At 34.3% G+C, this 22,579-nt stretch overlaps 1 long non-coding RNA gene across 1 annotated transcript in view; it reads right to left on the reverse strand.

The window, feature by feature from the left end:
- Positions 1 to 342: 342 nt before the first annotated feature.
- The window catches only part of LOC148781616 (uncharacterized), a 61,769-nt gene continuing 39,532 nt past the window's right edge, over positions 343 to 22,579 (reverse strand). Inside the window, exons 2-3 of the long non-coding RNA XR_016057500.1 lie at positions 832 to 968; positions 343 to 540 (exon numbers count right to left, since the gene is read on the reverse strand). This is a non-coding gene — a long non-coding RNA (uncharacterized LOC148781616). The remainder of the gene's footprint in view (positions 541 to 831; positions 969 to 22,579) is intronic.

The following is a 22,579-nucleotide window of genomic DNA, read 5'->3' on the forward strand; positions in this document are numbered from 1 at the left end:
AAAATTTTGCTATCATATGACCATCCATTGATGGATAATCATACTAGAGTTTTTAAGAGATCAAAAAATCATTATTTCTAAAAGTCATTTGCAAGGTAAGTCAAAGTCCTTTAGCAAAATTTCAAATAAAAAATTCCCCTAACTCGGTGTTTGAGGCTTGGAACTAGTGCTCCATGAAGACGACGCTATAGGGGGGTTCAAATAAGATAAATGCATCAGAGAGAGAGAGTAACAAAGAATCTCACTGAGGAAAAAAATCTTACGGAGTAATAATTGAGACGCATATTTTACTCATTTTACAAAGAGAAGTATCACATCGTTCACAAAACGAGCATGATATTTTAACAATACATAAGAGAGATGCAAGCATCTCTTAAGGAATGAATCATTCCTTCCTCAAAGCAAAACAAAACATCTCTATCAAATATGGGTGTGGTTTGTAACTTGTATAAGTTCACAACTTGAAACAATCCAATTAAGGCGCACCACCAAAAGCTCATCGAAAGATGTCATTTTGTTGTTTGAAATTTTAATGATAACCTGAAAAATGAAAGAAGGATTCGTGTGATTTAGTTGGAGTAGATAATAATTTTTTCCTTTTTTTTTTCAAAATTCTTTTTATTTTTTTCACCGTCTAGATCACTCACAAGTAGTCTTTTTATAATATAATAATTTTAAAAGAAAAAAAAAAAGAATAAAATAGGATCTCAAGAACTTGAAGTCATTCAAAAGCATTTCTTTCAATAACAAAGAAAAGATACAACCTATACTTACGAATAAAAGACATAATAAATAAAGATGTAAGAAATAAAAGAGGGTGCCAAAGATTACCTCAATTGGACTGCTTACACCCCACGCCGAGTCTCTTCCTTCCAATGGTACTCGGGATCTTAGATCTGTTTCTTGATTTCTGCTTCTTATAGTGAAACTCAATCAATGTACATTGATCTCGTTCTAGAACCACCCACCTAAAGCCTCAATACTTTAGAGTTTAGACTAATTCAAGTCCTTTGGCTTGATGCGTATGAGAGATATAAATTAAAGAGAGAAAGAAAAAAGTTATTAGCTACAGGATGATCCCTTAGCTACCCAAATAATCACAAGCCAATCTAGTTTCTTTAGAATCCACAAGCGAGAGAGAGGATAATCTAGTCTAGACGTGCCACCCAATATAGAGAGATAAAGGGTTAGGTTGGGGTGTGGCCCCGAAGGCTAGCTAGGATTTGAGATAGAGAGAGGTAGGCTTTGTGGGGCGTGCCCCTTAGGTTAGTTTGAGAGAGAGATATCTTATCTTAGGGTGGGGCGTGCCCCTTAGAGAGATCTTAATCTTCGATAGATAAAAGGTGTAGAGATTATGGGAGAGAAATGATCATTTTTATAGATTTTCATGCATTAAGGTTTGCTATAAATTGTAGGAGCAAATCTTGACCGTTGATCTAAAGAGACTTGTGGGGTGAGAGACGTGAATCATCCATTCCTTAGATCCACCATCACGATACTAAGGAATGTGCTAAAATCTTATTATCCCCTACCTAAACCTATTCTCATCAAATAAATTAAATAAGAAAAATATTTCTTTACTTTCTCTAATAGTAAAATTCATTCTTTATTTATCAATCAAGCCTTCTTGATTCTCAAGATTTTCTAAAACCACATAATTCATTCCTTTATTTCAACTTCATTTCTCTCCACAAAAAGAAAGCCAACTAGCATGAGTTCCCTCTCACAATATTTTAGCAAGTGGGCTACTCTACATGGGTGGGGCGCGCCACCCATTGTGGCCTCTTGTGGGCCCCACCCAATCCAACAAAGTTATTAAATGTGCCCTCATGTGTAATGGTATGTCCCACATGTTTTTAAAAATAATAAATTTTGAGATTTTAGGATATAAATTGTTTTAATTTATTTAAGACTTTGGAAAATGAATTTCTCTTGATTTATAAATCCAAATGACAAAATTAAAAAATCAAAAAATTCAAATAAACATTCTAAAAATCAAATAAGATAAAATTAATTAAATTAAATTAATTTTGATAGGAATCAGATCCGGTCCACACTAGCTTTCTCAAATTGACCGAGTAATTCCCATGACCTATAGTCCACTGTAGGTGCTCATGATTAGACCGTCAAAGTCAATCAATTGGCTATGGGACATAATCCCAGGTTTCCCTTTAAAACAGATCATGATGCGCTAGACCATGATGCAATCATGACTCTATAATGCATAAGGGTAATATCTCGCACATGTACACGCTCACCCTAAATGATAGATTACTCTATGTACGACTATTTATATACATGCCGTGTGATGATACGATGATGAGGTTTTAGTGCTGTCTCTATAGACTATTCATCACACACAAGGGTCACACAGTCCCTCGGCTCTCATCTAAGCATATGTTAACCTCATCAAGAGCTAACCCACTAAACCCTCATCAATTATATCTCTAAACACCTTGGGTTTTTTCAACTTGGCTGGTCAAGTACGTCGAGTCTAGTCCGAGTATCGACAAATTACATTTGCCAAGTATAGTCGACAAGAGGACTACATTCCCACTGAGTTTATGTTTTACTATATACAATGTTCATACAAGCTCTCATAAGGTATTTAAAGCCTACATAAACCCAACATCTCCTACTTAGCATTTAGAGGCCTTACAATATCTCTTTTTTACATTCTCATCCCCCTAATTATAATCTTTCTCTCAAGCATTTTTCACGTTTTATCTCTTATTGCATTAATCATGGCTTTCGTCATCAATCCCTTCACATAAGAATTTATGGAGGCAGCTCCTCTTTCTTATTGTTGCTTGTATCTCATCCAAAACGTGGTCGTAGTCCATCTTTTATATCGCATCATGAATCATAAACCTGTTGTCGCAGAAGATCATCACGTGCCCTCATCACATAGGGTTGTATCTTCATGGGCTCAAAAGAGTTCTTCAATCAAGATACTCCCTTCTGTAGCCATACAACTAGTGCCACACATTCAGGTTCCATGGGTGAACAACATTATAGTCTATTGTTCCAACTGGCTTGTCAGACATTAGCAAGTGCTCCCAATAAAATATTTAGTTTTTCTCGATCTTTCATGATAAAGTACTTATATATCTGAATATCTAAGCAGCTAAAAAGAATCTTGGGGCTATCCCACTTAATTATTGCACATATAACACATACATTCTTGGCATTCTTATGCATATATCATGTAGTATAACAAGTCTTTATGCAATAAGTATTTAATGCCCGTTGGTTTCATAATATGCAAAACTATTCTGAACAAAGGTTCAACTACACTAGTCTTCTTGGTAGTAAATCCATATAGACCAAGTTATCTAATCAACACAACATGTGCCAACGAATCTTGACAAAATGACTTTCCTACAACATTCCCTAGGGTTCAAGGTATCCGGTAATTGATGATTCTAAATAACTAGAAATATGGGTTAATGCATATGGTATTTAAAAACTAATGTATGAATAAATGACAATTTCCTCTCAAGTTTATAAATACCTTCAAGACTCAATGTTTTTCTCTTTAATAAGAAAAAAAGACTATTTACTTAGTATATCTACATTCACAAGCAATAGTTAGATAATAGTATGGTAGTTTAAAATGATTTTCCATAAAGACTTAGTGGACATTACAAGACTATGGAGTTTTCTCAAAACTATATTCATAGACTTAGGTGTTTCTCAAATCATCCAATTTAATTTTAAGATACATGCTTAGTCGTCAAAAATCATTTTACTGCATTTACCTTTAATTACCTACCTAGACATGTTTACCGCCACATAACAAATCATAAAAATCATGTTATAATTTTATCCAAAATAAAACATGACTAAAGAATGGTTATCAAAACTTGAAAAAATACTTCTTTTTGGCAAATATCCATAATTTATTAAGAGATCATCATCACATGTAGCATCATCATATTACTGGACATTATTGGGAGGATGGTCACTAAGACCGAGTTCCATCAAAATGCTCCCTTCGTGCGTACATATTTGAATGAGCCATACCCATCTTTCATGTTTCATACTTAGGCGTTGATCAAATAACATCTTCATGTGTATCACTATCTTAAGTAATTCATAGTCAAACACAAGGAAGCACAAAAACGCAGGGAATCCACGAACTGACTGTTTCAAATTTTTTAGCACCTATCACCTAGTGTCCATACACTCCATACATGTAAAAAAACAAATAGCCAAAATGTAACCAAAGAAGTATATCAAATATAAAATAAAAGGTTACTGAATCATCTTTCCCTATATAACCTTGCCATATAAACTGAGATAGATTTCATACCTCAAAACTATGTAGTATGGTACCTGGGCTTTCTTGATTCTTTGTTTTTTCTTATTGATCAGCTTTTGTGATTTGGAAGAGCACGCAATTGATGGAGAATTTATTGGTCATCTGTTTCACATGTCACAAAGTATTCATCTCTTTGGTGCTTGGAATCTCTCTTTCTCACACCATAAAGAAATACACTTCTTTAACCTATCATTCCAAATGTCACAAATTCGATTCTCCCATTGATATTTAGAGTTTCTATGCTACCATTAAGTCTCTCTATATATCCTTTCATTTTTAAGAAACTAAGATGCTTTCATAGTTATTGTGCTTCTTCTTTCTACTATTCCCAGATCGAACACTCTTCACATAGAGTGTCACATCTCGTCAACTCTGTATTATATATCTCTCAAGTATTACTATTATAAACCATACTCAGGACACACTATAAAAATTTTAAAAGAACCCTAAAAAGATCTCTATTATGAGGAATCTAAAAATGTATTTTAACATGCCACATCTTTTACTTTACTGCAGAATAGAACATGAATAACCCATGATAAAAATATGATATCTTTCAACTCATAAAGAGTTTATCTCTGAATACTTTTGAGTATTAAAATACACTTAAAAATGTAATATATTTTTTAGTTCCATCCCTAAATTACACCATTTAGTGAGTCTATGATTTAGTGACATTCTCGTCACAATACAATTTTCTAAACAGAAAATCGCACCTGTCAATGAAATATTTGTTTCTCTCAATTAACAAAGGATTTCTTCCTAAAATATTTTATGTTGAAAACTAGACTCAAAACCAAAGCATAAAATAATAGTGTGAATCCCAAATAATACTTTTATTCAGATTAATAAATAAGCGACATTCACATCACAAACTAATCATATTGCAGAATTCCAGGATGAACACTATCTAGTGAAATTATCTTTTCTCTCTACCCTCATGAAGCTTTCTTTTCAAACCAATTTTGTTTGAAAGTCGACACAAAATGGTAACACCTATGTTTTCACAAGCCTTATATCACTATGTTAAGTAGGCTTGATAAATATAGCTATTCATGTCTCAATGAAGAATATACCAAACTGCTGAAAATTCAAGATGATCTCTCTTCAATCAATAATTTTTATTCCTCTCTTCCCATAGAGATTTCTCTCTCAAATAAATTTTATTAAAAACTAGACGCATGATGCAATTCAAAAAACTTAGTGTCAACCATAAAACATTATGTTAAGAATAAAAATAAAATCATGACTTCCAAGTCATTAAGATAACTTTCGTTATAGAAAATAACACTTATGCACCCTTCAATAAATTGACCATATCATTCAAACCACATGATTTTTCTTAATGAAACTATTTTTGTTTGAAAGTGGACTCAATTTTATGGGATATAATCAAATTTCAGCTAAAAATAACTAATTGATGGGAAACGTCACGGAACTTAAGGGATAGTTCCTGGAATTTGCAGGGCCAAAACTAACACCCTTCAATTATGAGTCCATAACTTTCAATTCCCCTAGGATCTTTTACTAAAATTTTGCAAGTAGATCATACTCTAAAAAATAAAAAATATCATTGAAGTATTCAATAGAAAAATACTTTATTATCTTATTCATATTACTGCTCCAAAATGGCGCAGAATACCCATTTTGTAGCGTGCCTTTTCGATGTTCGAATATTCCTATAATTATTCCGGAGGTGTATCACTTGACCACAAAAGGTGCAGACAGCCATATCTTATTTCTATGAAAGATCCTGGCTCAAATTAAGAGAAAAGTCCACTAATAGCAACAAGTATTAATAACTTTGATGCCAATGAAAGAAGGAGTTGTGTGATCTAGCTGGGGTATATAAAGATATTTTTTCTTTTTCAATTCTTTTTATTTTTTTGACGGTCCTAGATCACTCACAAGTAGTCCTTTTATAATATAATAATTTCAAATAAAATAATACAATAGGATCTCAAGGACTTGAAGTTAGTCAAAAACATTTCTTTTAATAACTAAGGAAAGACATAACCTATGCTTGAGAATAAAAGACATAGTAAATAAATATGCAAGAAACAAAATAGGGTGCCGAAGATTACCTCAATTGGGCTTCTTACACCCCACGCCGAGTCTCTTCCTTCTGATGGTGCTCGTGATATTTGATCTATCTTATGATTTCTCATTCTTATGGTAAAACTTAATCAATACACATTGATCTCGATCTAGAGCCACCCACCTAAAGCCTCAATCCTTTAGACTAATTCAAGTCCTTTGGCTTGATGCTTATGAGAGATAGAAATTAAAGAGAGAAGGGAGAAAGCTATTAGCTAAGGGATGATCCTTTTGCTACCCAAATAATCACAAATCAATCTAGCTTCTTTATAATCCACAAGAGAGATAGAGAGAGATTAATCTAGTCTAGACATGCCACCCAATATAGAGAGATATTGGGTTACGTTGGAGTGTAGCCCCTTAGGCTAGCAAGGATTTGAGATAGAGAGAGGTAAGCTAGGTGGGGCGTGCCCCTTAATTTGTGAGACAATCAAAGTCAATCAATTGGCTATGGGACATAATCCCAGTCTGTAGATTTCAGGTTCTCCCCTAGAAACAAATCATGATCCGCTAAACCATGATGCAATCATGACTCTATGGTGCATAGGGGTAATATCTCACACATGTGCACACTTCACCTAAATGGTGGTTTACTATCTCAGTACGACTATCTATGTATATGTCGTGTGATGATACAACGATGACGTTTTAGTGTTGTCTCTATATACTATTCATCACATACAAAGGTCACACAATCCCTCAGCTCTCATCCAGGCATACGCCAACCTCATTAAGGGCTAACCCACTAAACCCTCATCGGTTATATCTCTATGCCCAGGTACCTTGGGCTTTTCTAACTTGGTTGGCCTAGCATGTCATGCCTAGTCCGAGTATTGGTAAATTGCATTTGTCAAGTATGCTTGGTCCACAAGAGGACTACACTCCCACTGAGTTTATGTTTCACCATATACAATGCTCATACAATCTCTCATAATGCCTTTAAAGGCCACATAAACCTAACAAAGAACTAGTTCACATCCAATTATGAAATTTAAAACTTAAACAATAGTACAGTTTGAGCAGATCTAGAAACATATAGAAATCTTGAGAATGGATAATCTAGACAATGTATTACAATATGCACTATTTTTTGTACTTTGAAATCTCTTTTTTTCCCTACATTCATGCATCTCTAGGTCGAGATGATCAAATAGAGGGCTCTTTTCACCATTAAAACAACAATTTTTTGATGGATTTTTTAGGTGTGCTTTTTTTCTACATTTTAAGGTTGCAATCTTATATAAATTTTTTCCATCAAATACTTGTCCACTACATAAGATACCTTATGCATAGGCTCATCACTTATCTCATTCTAAGTGATTTTATCCACTCCTTCTACATAAGATACCTCATGTATAGGCTCGTCGCTTATCTCATTCTAAGTGATTTTATTCACTCCTTGTGGCTTTTGTGCATCATGGCCCTTGAAAAGGTTTTAGAAAAGGAGAAGATTTGAAAGACTAAGGGACTCTTGTAAAACTTGGCTCTGATACCATTTGAAAGTATATAGAAACCACTTCTCTTGACTTGAACTGCAATGTAGTTGAGAACAAGCCAATACAACTTAAATTTTTTATAATTACAACTAAAAAATACAAATTATAGCAAGGTCATTGTTATAACAGTTGTGAGGTATTGACTTCCAAATACACTCAATTGAGAAGATACAACTCAAGTGGGGTCCCTTGCATATCAACAAAACAAGTTACAAAAGGAGATCATCAAACTACACATGTATAGTATGCATTTTCTAAATCAGCACTACTCAAACTTGCATAACACAATTGTATATCAGTGAACTCATAAACTCATTATAACATGATATCCATTATATTAACATGCATACGCTCAAATGTAAAATGCAACATAATCATGGAAAGCCAATTGGAGCTCTTGAATGCCCAGTTTACGGCCTTGGGTCTTAACTATGTGCCAATGAGTGAGATGTGATGGAATATCACAAAATTGGGTTAATTCATCATCTTAATAAAGTATCTACTAAAACACACTTCAAATATAGAAAGATTTGTAGAGATTCAAAGATCCAAAACAAGTGGGAAGTTCATGGGAGAGATTTAGCTCTTTAAACAAAAAGCCAGTTCAATTGAGTTCACAAAAAGAAAAAAAAAAAGGGAAAAAAAAGAGCATAGTCTCTTCTTATAAAATAAACATTTTAAGAGGTCAAAAAGATGATCTACGTGACTATATAAACATGAAAAACTCAGAGAAATATTAGCAACAAATACACAAAAAAATAAAAGAGAAAGCTAATAGAAAAACTATGTCAAAATGTGCATAGATGAAGCCTTAAACTACATTGATCAAGATAGATTAATGATAATTCAAGGAAACAAAGATCTAATCATCAAAAGAGGAAGAAATGTTGTAATTGAGAATTTATAGCAAGGATGAACTAAACAAATCAATAGAAATTGAAAGACGTTACTCAATTCTTGAAGATTTGAAGGCTAGATCATTTATGACTTGAATTTTGAGCTTTGGATCACCATTAATGGAGTGGTATGAGACATTCAATGGAGCTGTTCTCTCACCCCCAACGTGTAAATGCATTTAGAGAGAGAAAGAAAGAAGAGGAAGCACTTGGGCATATGCAACACAAAAGGAGAGAGGAGAGAGAGGGTTGTGTCACTTTTGGAGGGAGTTTTTAAAAATGAACTCATGTAAAGTGAAAAAGAAGCTCAAGGGGGTATTTATAGCTTCTTCACCCTCGAGTGTAGAGATGTTTCTAGATGAATGAATCTTGGCCATCAATGTCATCTACTAAATTCTACAAATAGATGCATGATCCTAGCCTACCATCCACCATCATGCCATCAAGATGTGTTGCATGGATTTAAACACATTTATATACCTTTATAGTAATTTGACAAATGTTCTAGCAAAAAGGAAAACTAAAAAATTCCGCCCATATATGGTAATTTGACTTATGGGTGTGGGACCCCCCAAGTCCATGTGTGGATACTTATTTGCCATTTGGGTGTCTCGTGTGGGTCTTGTGGGTCCTAGGGGATTGTCCTTATTTGTCATTGTATTCAAACAATTTTGGAAAAAAATATTCTTGCCCAGAAAAATCTAAATCTTTTTCATAATTTTAAAAAATCTTTTTAATGATTTTCCATCAAAATAAATTATCTCGAAATTAATTAAAAAATATTTACAAGGAAAATTATGATATATGGAGTCGAATTACAAAACGAAGTACTCCACTCTTCTAAACCCAGAATCTAAAGCCATCTTCATGAATAACTCAACAGACTCATAACCCACATTGTATAATCAGGGGCGCATGATCTTAGCTTATCAAAGTCAAACCGATGTATGACTCTGAATCTCCAAGTATAAGTTGAATTCAACGCACCACCTAGAATATATGCACACGCATTGTCTGGGCATTCATCTCTTGGTACATGTGCATATCCATCCAATGGTTCTCTGGAAGAGTGGCTTCCTATGCAGTGTGACTATATATGCATGCTATGAGAAAATTTTATGAGTCAAGGATTTATGCCAATGTCCTCTATTGACCCTAACTATCTCGTACAAGGCTTTTAGTAATCAAGCTCATACATAAATAGTATAGCACTGCCCCATCACTCAGTCATGAGGCACAAACGTAACAACTTACCCTAACTAAGAGGTAACACCCTCTATCCTTTCGATACTTCCCTTATATAAATGCTCCTAATGACTTAAATCAGGATTCCATGACTCTTGGTCCCAATGTTCTTAGAATTATATATGTTCGCTTGGTTGTAACACATTATTCTCATAGTCTCACATCTTAAAGATGGGTATCTTAGATTGATTAAAGAACTTATTAATCCATGAAGCTTCCTTAACCTCTATGCAACATACAATGAGTTCGGACGCCATAGTTGATAATGCAACTAAAATTTTGTTTCTTAGACAACCATGAGATGGCACCACTACCATACATGAAAAGAGATCTTTAAGATCATCTGGATCTCCTTGGAAATCCACATATATTCTCATGCCTCTCTATCTTTTTGTTCTTATACAAACTTTTATACACATGAACGTGTCTATATGAACAATCATGCTCAGGTTCACAAACCCACTAATTCTCATGTAAACATGCATATGCTCATGACATGCCCATGCCAAATTCTTATATAAATGTTCTCACAAATTCTCATACAGCTATCCATTCTCATAATCGTATTCTCTTATACTCATGCATTGTACTCATACCTTCCTTAGTCATAAACTAGTAGTAAAACAAGACATTGTCGAGACTTAAGATGTAGGATTTATGCTTGGATTTTTCAGCTATGAGACACCGGTTCTTAGAGATGTGCAAGTTACTTATAAATCAATTCCTTTAACTTCTCATTAATAACATACTCGGTTTTGATTGGAAGTAGATATTATCATAGACCGATTATATTAGTCCTACCCCACAATCAAAGAGTTTCAACCAATAGGAAACTGTGCAACCAAGCATATTTAAGGTTTCGAACATCTAGGACAAAACCTCATGAAATGTAGGACTTAATAATATTCAATCGTAAGATGTAGGATTTATGCTTGGATTTTTCACCTATGAGACATTGATTCTTTGCACTGTACAATTTACTTATAATTCAATTCCTTTAATTTCTCATGAATAACATACTCACTTTCCATGAGAAGTAGATGTCATCATATACCGATTATAAGTCTTACCCCATAATCAAAGAAGTTCGCTCAATAGGAAACCAAGAAATCAAGCATATTTAAGGTTTGGAACATCTAGGACAAAAACCTCGTGGAATGTAGTACTTAATAATATTCAATCGATTTTTCTTATATGTCATCTTTGGCAATTCAATTAAAATAACCAATTATATCATTTGCCCAAGGTATATTCTATAGGCTGTCACTACCATTATGACAAGTCCACGATATGAGGAATTCTTATATCACATAGTTATATCATCATCCACACATAAATATGCAGCCCTATATAAGGTCTCTCATCCCAATTTAAACATTCTCAAATAATTCATGAATGCAATCCACTGAAGGGCCTACTAGCTCCCTTTCAAGAGACCGGTAGAGGCTACCTAGTGGATCACCAATGTGGAAGTAAACAATAACAAATCAATAAAGGCACGAGAAATGTATACGTCTGAGGCTTCTATGCATATGTCCCTATTATCAACCATTGAAAATTAAGATTATAACATAGGAGTGCCTAACAACTTTCATAAGGGGCATTTCTTCAAGCGACTCATGTTTTTCAATATGACACAATATCAAAGTCACAAATACTTATAGTGTAGCAGAAAAAAAAAAAGGCTCAAGTGTTTTATGAAAAGTTCAACTTCAAAGAAGAGGCCAAAAACTCCCTTGGTTTCTATCACAAATTCTTATCATATAATGCCTTTTCTAAAACACTCTTATTTGAAATTGGTTGAGATAAATTTTTCTAAATTCAAGACAAAGTTTTCCCTCTTCAAAATAGTTTTACAATTTAACTCATCATAAATGCTCCCACTCAAATAAACAAGATTGTTGCTCTTAAATCTTTTGAAAATAATTTGGAAATACAATATTTTTTAATCCATCTTTGCCAAGGAAGCCTCTTCGAGTATACAACCATAATAACAATGATGTGGAATGTATCTTAACATCGCCCTTGTTGAAAAACAACATAATGAGAGAAATAAATTCATGAGGGCAAAATCGTTTCCTGTGATTTCCCATATTCAATTGTGCTCATACATTTGAGATTAAGAGGGCTTTATTTAGAAAAACAAAATTTTCAAAATACCAATCCTGTTTGCGTTGGTCTCAATTATCTCAAATCCATTTGGTATAATTGTTGACTATTCTTCAAATAGAAAAACCACACAACTTTTATAGACATTTTTTTTTTCATGGATAAAACTCTTTTCATGACCAATGAGCCTTATGTGCCATACATCACCACAATCCCCAAATAAATCTCACGCATATAAATACATAGTGTCAGGACCTTAGCATCACCAAATAACCACAATATGAGAACACAATCTTTGACTTCATTATCTTGGCATCTTGAAAAGCACAAAAGGATAAGACATGAGGCACGAATTGACATGAGGACTAGTCAATCACACGACGCAAACAACACATTATGAATCCATCTCATAAACTCTCATGTCACAAATAGACCATAAAGAATAATCATTCCACATTCCACATAATATTCACATAATTCACATGGCTCACACGTATGTTATTCACTTGAATTTGTCATATTCAATGCTTTAGTACTTGAATCAAAGACCTAGAATCAAGACATGCGTGGCTTGTGTCATCATCTCATACAACGAGTACTACAAAAGTTCTTGAATATCACAGTATGGGTATATTGACTTTTTTAAGTTTATAGCTTATGTGACTAGTCATTGCTTTCCAGGTAATAATCAACATATAGCATGCCAAGATAATCTACCAAGCAATAACCATAAGAAGTCATGAATTCAAGTTTGTTTCCCTTAAAACAATGAATCCTTAAAATAGTAGAGTCATGCATAGTTAAGGTAAGAAAGTATATCTTGCGATCTTTTAAATTATATCTTGCGATCTTTTAGTGATTGAACTGTGGAGTGCCAAGCCTTTGCTCTTGATCCATGATTTCCTTTCAGATTTTCTTTCTTTGTTCATAACTATGTTCATGATCCAATCCATTCTTATGTGTATTTGGCCTTGTTGAGAACGTCATCGAACACTTTCCGGATATAAACCGGATCTTGACCAAAAATCAAATTTCAAGTATCAAGCCTTGCACTCATGATCCAGTGGGGTTTATTCAACCCTCCCACTGATCTAATACATTTTATGAAGCCTTAAAATTTCTAACAACTGATGCTCTGCAGTTGGATTACACTAGAGTGTGTGATACTCATATCTTACTTACACTTAAAATGTTGCTTATGCAGTTTTTGTGGTTTTTCGGGTTGAGCACCATTTAATCTTAGGGCCATAACTTTAAATCTATTAAATATTTACTATGATACTTCTTCTTAATTAAAATATACTCAAAATGGGATAAATTACATTCAAGGTTAAATACAAAATTCTCAATCAAAAGGAGACAAACATCTTGTGTCTCAGAGGATCAAATTTTACATTATGTAGCAAAACATACAAGTTGAGATATATCTGATTAAATGATCATATCTTTTAAAATATGAGGAATTTTACCATGAACCTCTTTTTATATGAAACTAGACACAATTCCACGAAATGATAATTTGGCCCTAACTCAAGATCAGATGTGTTGATAGCTCAAAACCTCCACACACAAAAGTATAAAATTCATATACAAATATTTCACACACCATTAAGTTATCAATAACTCTCAAATTATGTATTATTGAACATGAGACATTTTCCATATGAAGCGACATTCAAAAACATAAAATATCACAGAAGATCATAATATTATATAAAAGAAATAAGCTATTATTACCATGTTAAAAATAGTGACCAAATCTGGCAATTTTCAATCATGATCTTTATGTCATTAGAACTATCATCCCTTAAAACCTTGGCAAATTAACTTTGGCCCCCATGATTAAATAGACACGGAGTCTCTTCAGAGAAACCTGAGACTCTTCACATGGTATCACAGCTAGATTCATCTTAGCCATATCCATTCCTCGTCTCTAAATCATTGTCGCCGATTTTCAAGACAAGTCTGTTGCTCACCCATTCGGTGCAACTTCTGTCGAGTCGTGTTTCAACTCTCGGATCTGTTTTTCTATCGAGTCATTTTCAACTCTTTGATATGTTTTTCTTTCTAGAATTTTTTCAACTCTCTGATATGTTTTTCTTTCTAGAAGTTTTTCAACTCTCTGATGTGTTTTTCTTTCTAGAATTTTTCTTAGTAATTTCTCAGATCCACTGTCTCTCTAGGATTGTCCGACTGAGTTGTAAGAGATAAGTGGCGTATATTCTTTTGTCTCCAACTCAAAGCTCAACATATTATTGAAGATTGCATTGTCCTACTGCCAATTGTGTTACAGAGGCATTGCTATTCTATTTGTTGTTGCGAGGTTCAAGGACATTTTTGTTCTGTTGTTGCGATCAAGGTGCGGTGGCTTTACATGCTTTGATTTAACAGGCAGTTGCTGATTATGTTGTACCATATGCTCAAGTAGTCCCTTGCAACATGCCCTTCTATGGATTTTTCTACCCCTGCTTGTGATTTGTCTTCAGGTCTTCTCTTCATGCGACCACTTGGCCTCCATTGCCATCCCCTCTCTCTGTCTCCATCGAATGCCCGATTGCCATTCCCATAAAACCTATTCTCATTCCTTGGATAACAATTTCCATTTCCAAAACCCTTCTCGTCAACACAACCTTCACCTCCAAAACCCTGATTTTCATCACCAAAACCCTTATTTTAATCAAAAAGTGGGTTTCTTTGAAAAAGGCATATATCTTAAAGGAAAGGTATTGGTGGTCACAATTGTTTCTTGGTGATTCACTATGTTCATTTGGTCTTGCAATTGTTGGTGGTCTCTATTGTTTCTTGCTTGACCCAATGAAAAGTCTGAAGATCAACTTTTTTGCCCTTCTAAAGATCAACCTTTTTGAAAAATCAGCCATTCACTAAGTCCCAATTAGATCTGTTAGAAAACCCCTCTAAAAATTTGTAAAAAAAGAGAGTAGATTTTCTGAGTTCATCTTCGTGTTGTTTGATCGAGTTTATTATCATGTTACTCGATCATATCTATTCTGGTCTGCGAGCTGCTGAATCCATCTCGGATCCACACCGAGTTTTGTTGGCTCTTGCAATTGTCATTTTGTTATCTCAGTTGTCTTGACTATTTTGTTTCTCTCAGTTGTCTCGACTACTTTGTCTGGAATTTCTATCTGATTAATTGAGCCTACTATGATATGGCCCTGAGTTCCTGAGACCATCTATTCATGAGGCTTGTAGATCCACTACTGCTTTCTCTGCTTGTTGATCAAGCAATTTGAGTATGGCAACCATTACATTTAATGGTCATGTTGTACACCCAAAGATCCAACTGTTCGTTTTCAGAATTAATGTTCAACCTCCAGCTGCTCTCTCTCATAGCCTCTTTAGTTTGAGGGGGAGTGTGAAAGGAAAGTATATATCGTTGTTAGGTTACTATGGAAAGTATATATTGTAATCTGTATATATGGTAAGGATAGATACAATATCTTATATTTATGGTAAATCTGGGTATAGTATAGGAAGTTGTGAGTATAGTTTAGGTGCTGTGATTGATTTCTATATTTTCTCATTTGTAACTTGTTTATAAATGACAATTTTGTATATTCATATTATAAATAGACACGGAGTCTCTTCAAAGAAACCTGAGACTCTTTACATTATGCATTTCCTAAATCACAATTTAGGTTAAATTTGAAAGATTAAGGGACTCTCTTAGAGCTTGGATCTGATACCACTTGAAACTGTATAGAAACTAATTTTCTTGACTTGAAGTACAATATAGTAGAAAACAAGCTAATACAACTTGAACATTTTACAATACACTTGCAATTATAACTCGAAAATACAAATTACAGCAAGGACACTATTATAACAATGGGCTACTAATTTCTAAATACACTCAATTGATAGGATACAACTCAAGTGGGGTCCCTTGCATATCAATAAAACAAGTTACAGAAAGAGATCATTAAACTACACATGTATAATATGCATTTTCAAGATCAAGACTACTCAAACTTGCACAAAAAAATTGTGTATCAATGAATATCCATTATATTAACATATATATACTCAAGTGTGAAATGCAACATGACTATGGGAAGCCAATCAGCGCTCTCGGGTGTCTGGTTTACAACATTGGGTCTTAGCTATGTGCCAATAAGTGACATGTGATGACCTATCACAAAATCGAGTTAATTCAACATCTTAAGAAAGTGGAAGCCAAGCATCTATTGATATCAGTGTTTGCAAAATCGAACTAGAACAATAAACCGGACATGGGCTGGAAGCAATTTAAAAGGCCTAACCGGTAAACCTAGCGATTCAACCGCTCTAATCGGCGCGATCAAAAAAGTATTGAAAAGAAATAAAAGAAATACAAGAAAATTTACTAAAATATAAAAAGCATATAAAGAATGATTAAAACAAAACACATTCAAATGAAGTTGAAAATTAATGAAAAAAATGGATTTTAACCCGTTTTATATTTTCCAAGTGCTATTTTACAATAATGCAAAGAATATTAAAAAAATACATTACAAATCAAATTCTTTATTTTTAAAAATTTATATATATTTTTTAATTTTCTTTTTTAAAATACCGGTTGATCACCCTAACCGCCCAAAATCGGAACCGACCAGTGACCGATTTCGATCTAACAGGACAATTAGTGGTTGGATCGGGCGACTTTGTGAATAATGAATAATACACACTTCAAATATGGAAGGATTAAAGATATTCAAAGATCCAAAACAAGTGAGAAATTCGTGGGAGAGATCCAGCTCTTTAAACACAAAACGGTTTAATTGAGTTCACAATTTGGCTCATAAAAAAAGGCATAGTCTCTTCTTATTAAATCAATAATTTAATAGGTCAAGAAGATGATCTAAATGACTGACATGAACATGAATTACTCATAGAAATTTCAACCAAAAAATACTCCAAAAACTCTAAGGTGAAAGCTTATGGAAAAACTATGTCAAAATGTGCATGAATAAAGCCTTAAACTACATGGATCAAGAGAGATTAATGATGATTCAAGGAAGCAAATATCTAATCATCAGAAGGGGAAGAAATATTGATGTAATTGAGAATTTATAGCAAAGATTAACTAAACAAATCAATGGAAATTGAAAGACCTTACTCAATTCTTGAAGGCTAGATTATATATGGCTTGAATTTTGAGCTTTAGATCACCATTAATGGAGTGGTATGAGACCTTCAATAGAGCTCTTCTCTCACCCCAACATATAGGAGCATTTAGAGAGAGAAAGAAAGAAGAAGAAGAGCTTGGTCGTGCATAACACAAAAGGAGAGAGGAGAGAGAGGGGTGTGCCACTTTTGGAGGGAGTTTGTAAAAATAAACTTACGTGAAGTGAAAAAGAGGCTCAATGGGGTACTTATGGCTTCTTAATCCTCAAGTGTAATGATACTTCTAGATGAATGAAACTTGGCTCTTCATATCATCTACAAAGGGCTATAAAGAGAGGCATGATCCATGCCCACCATCATCTATCATGCCATCAAGATGTGTGGTATCAATTTAAAATTTTTTATACTCCTTTAATTCATTCAAATTTCCCTGGTTATTAAAATTCCCATACTTTTTATATTTAATAAAACTAAAACTAAGATGGAGTGCATACTCTTATGGTAATTTGAAAAAAATTCTAGCAAAAGAGGAATATCAAAAGTTCCATCCATTTAATAAGAGCATGTGAGGCTAATGAAATCATGACATATAAGCTAGGTGGTTAATTGCACATTTGCCATTATTCCATTAAGGTTAGGCTTATAATTATAAACCCTATACCCCTTCTAGAGTCATCTACACATGTGCACAAACCACTTGCTTTAGCAATTAAACATGTGCTAACATTAATCTTTTACAAAAAATAATATTTCACAAAATTGGCATAATATAATGCCCTTAAGTATAATGAATAACATTACAAAGGACATGGGGGTCATCATGAGGGGGTGACGTTACCCCCCACGTCATTTCCACATGGGGAGGTAGGACCTCCCAATCCCATGCATGGATAACCATTGGTTATTTGGGTGTCCCGTGTGGGTGGCCGGGGGTTGTCTTTATTTGTTATTTTATTCAAAAAAATTTGAAAAATTGATTTTTTTTCCTAAAAAAATTCTCATAAATCCACAAAAATCATTTTAATTATTTCCCATCAAAATAAATTATTTTATTGTTGATTAAAAATATTTACAAGGAAAATAAGATTTTTGGAGTCAAATTACAAAACAGAGCGATCCACTCAGCTAGACCTGAAATCCAAAGCCACATTCTGATAATGACCCAATAAATTTTGACCAACTGTATATAATCAAGGGCTTATGATCGTAGCCTATCAAAGTCAAACCAATTTACGACTATGAATCCGAACGCATAAGTAGATTTCAAGTGCCCTTAGAAGACATGCACACAAATGTTGGGGGGGTTCCTCTCTAGGAGCTTGTGCATAGCTTTATCCAGTGGATCCTTAGAAGAGCAGTTTCCCATGAATTGCGACTGTATATGCACATGTTATAAGAAAGTTATGTGAATCAGGTATTTAGGCCAATATCCTCTATTGTCCCTAACCATCTTGTATAGGGCTTTTAGTTATCAAGCTCATACATAAATCGTATTTCTATGGCCCATCACTCGGTCATGAGGCACAAGAATTAACTTTATTTAGATTAATATAGTTATTTCTCGTTCTCTTTTGATTTCAATGTGATCCGGAACCAGTGCTACTGATGGTCTATATAAAATTTGATCTGTCTATGAGGTTGGATTATCTTTAGACTGGAATTTGTTAGGACTCCATATCTTGTTAACTTAGTTTATAGCAAATTAGAGTCTGATGTATTATCACATCAACGAAGCTTTAGCTGTAAACAGTTTGGCACCCACTGGGGGCTGTTGAGCTGTCAAACAATAGAATCCTCTCTCAAAAGCCCATGGAGTAGAATCCAAGTTCCAGAGAGCAAGAAGAATCAAGAAGCATCCTGGCGCACTCAGATCTTGCGAACGTTGAAAAGTCATCTGCGATGTGAAGTGTTATTACGAAAGTCTAATGGTCTGTGCTGCAGTCAATAGAGGACCTAAAAACCCTTCCAAGGCCCATCTCTCGCCATTAGTGCTCCCTGTTTTGCATCAGTTCCTCATTAGTTCATGATTTCATGCTTTATTTATTTGATCTCATTTGCCTTGTAATTTAGATTTTTGTTTACGATTCATTTTCCTAACACCTTTCATCTCTTTTTGGGTGCGAAATTTTCTAGCTTTATCCCATTGATTTCTATCCACCGCTGGTCGCTCATTTTCACACCGATTGTACATAACTATTGCTTTGCCCAAAAAAACATTTCAAAATTTTAGAACCCCCAAAACTGAAGTTAAAGTTGCAAGGGGTACTCAGCTCTTAGAAGACAGGGTGGTTGGGACCTGAGCAGCCTTAAGATAAGCACCCTATGTAATCCTCAACCCTAAGAGCACTCCACAATAGTAAGACCGATGCTCTCTCTTAAACAATATGCTTGGATTTACGTGGGTGTTTGTGAACATAACCACATTTCAGACATCAGCTAGATTTAAGCAAATGGCAGCCACAACAGGCTTTAGGACTTCTCTTTTTTTTACATGGGCTAAGCTCTTAAATCATATTTTGAGACACACTAATTGAAAAAAATACCAACACTATGAAGTGGATACAAATACTAGAGCAAAATTCCAAGCCGAAAAATAAGGCAAAATGGACACCTTCAATAAGCTACTAGCTAAAAACCAAGCTAAGTAAATAAGTTACAATCTTTTTACATAACAATTACAACCATTTCTAGCCTTGTATAATCACGGTAAATAAACTCAAATACCAACCTCATATGGGGCAATTACATATAAAGTAAGACTAGCTTATAAATTACACTTTCATAGCACAAATTACATAAACTATGTCTCAAAGCTTAAATACATCATGCAACTATTCTAAACAAAATTCTAAAGAATAAAATAAACAAAACAAGGAATTAGAATTCCAAATTAAAATAGGGAACCCATGTTTCGAACCCCTTGTGTCAGGGCCACGCAGTCGGGCCCTATAAGGACTTAATTTTGTCCCTTCGGATTGTACAAAAGTGGTTCAATCTTACAAGAGTGTCTAATCAAAATACGAAAAAATTACACACCTTATAATCACTTCTTAAAATCTAAACACACTGTCATTATCATCCAAAACAGAATGCAAAAGGTTTGAATCGAATCGGATAAAGAACAATAGAGTTATGGTCAAACAACACACGGTGGTCCCTCAAAACAGTATTGTATGGAAAGATTATGAACCCCCACAGTTAAAACAGTGATGAAAACGTTTTGAAAATGGAGTGACACTTTGAGACTAAATGATTTGATGGGTTTGAGCAAAGTAATTAATGGATACTATGCATGATGATTCTCATGCCTATAGGCTATAACTCATGAAGGACCACACTATGAATAAGCGTGATGAAAAAGATGATCAAATGGGGATTCGAAAATCAATGAAACTTTTCTAAATTCAAAACTCCAGCAACTATAGATGCTAAATATGTGATCTTATGAGAAAAAAAAATTCAATTGAGTTTACCTTGATAAATGCACACTATGAACTTAAGCATAAGAAACGAGGACCACCATCAAGATCGCCATTAATGGAACTCTAAAAGCTCTCTCTCTTCAATTTTCTCTCACAAAACCTTAGAAGAAGGAGGGGAGCAAAAATTTTCCAAAATGATTTAAGAGTTGAGATAGTTAGGGTTTGAGATATCATGATGTGCTTTTATAACATGGGTGTAACTCTGGATTCAATCAACACCCTTGATGCACTAATCCAAAGGCACATGAGAGGCTAATGTACCTAGCCACCCATCCCCGTCCAACCATTAGGATGAAGGGATGGGATTTCACACTATTATCACTCACCCTAACCCTAAGTTATGCCACTTTACCATTTTGTCCTTGGCCCATGTTTTTGTTTCAATTGTATCCAATATGGCCTTATAAAAATACCCTTAGTTTTTTTAATAATGTATTAGAGTAGATAACCACAAAGGCTAAAAGGCAAAGAAGTAATTAACAAGGCTCGCACATGTGGAGATATTCTTCTTTATCAAAGCTAATCGTTTTGTAGATCTAAAATTTCAAACCAATCAATTTAAAGATAATGTCTCATTCACACATGTGTGTGAAGATATTTTTCAACTCAAATTTAAACATACATTTTCTCTTTAATATCAAATAAATAAATTAATTAAAACTCACACATGCCATGCATGACCCATGTGTTAGTTAATTAATACATATGATATAAAGGGGGGCCTTAATTTATAACATTATATAACAATATATAACAAGACACCATAATACGACCCCTTTTAAAACAAGCAACCAAATGCTAATCTAGTCCCCCTCCTAGGGGATCAGTGCCTAGCTGAGCGGCGATCCTAGAGTGAGGTGTGAGGTGCCATGTGACAGCCCTATGGCCACTGGGACTCCACACGATACTATCAGGTCAGGACTAAAGTGAAATTTGAACTAAACAATATGAAAACCCTTATTTTTTTTAGCAAATAAAATTTCCAAAATTCTCTAAAATTCACAATAAATATTTAAATTATTTTTGAGTAATTATTAGATTTTTCTCATCATTATGAAATCAGACAAAAGGTATAGTAAGATCTCAAGCTAATAACTATAAGTATCAGAGTACTTTATAGGGCTAGTCCCAAATGATGTTCTGCCGAGTCTCAGATCGACCCAGTAGACCTCCACAGTCTAAAGCAGTGTCACATAATTGGCCATGTCAAAGTCGTTGAGCCAGAACTTCCGATCATTCGGCTCTCAATGGATTACAGGTGTACCCCTGTGGGACATGATCCAACTCAATTACAAGGGTCCTCTCAAAGCACATGTGCACTTGTTTTTCCAAACTCAGATAATGCATTTGGAAGAGTGGCTTCCTGTACGAAATAAAAATGCACATGCCATGCAATGGTCTCGTGTCAGGATACGGACTTATGTCCCATAAGTCTTGGCCATTCCATACAAGGCGAATACTCAATAAGTACTCGGATTCTATTTTTTTCATTTGGATTCTCCAAGCCCTAGTCGATTGCAGCTAAACATGATACTAACCTATAAAATCCTGAGTAGGAGGTGACCCTCACACCTCCTTGAGAAATTACGTTCTCAACACGTGGACTCTCGATACCTCATACGTACTTTGGGTAAAAGAATCTGGGTTCCATTTTGCAAGACGCCAAGATTTCAATCTCTCAATCGCTCCCACTGAATGAGAGACTACTGGAATTTAGGCCTTGATAGACCATATTTCCAACACAGTAGAACTTGCTTACATGTTTATCAATTTATGTTATAGAAAAATAATAAACCATTTCCC

The sequence above is a fragment of the Amborella trichopoda genome, chromosome 6, assembly GCF_054954075.1.
Source record: "Amborella trichopoda isolate Santa Cruz 75 chromosome 6, AtrichopodaSantaCruz75HAP2 v2.0, whole genome shotgun sequence".
NCBI classification, from domain to species: Eukaryota; Viridiplantae; Streptophyta; class Magnoliopsida; order Amborellales; family Amborellaceae; genus Amborella; species Amborella trichopoda.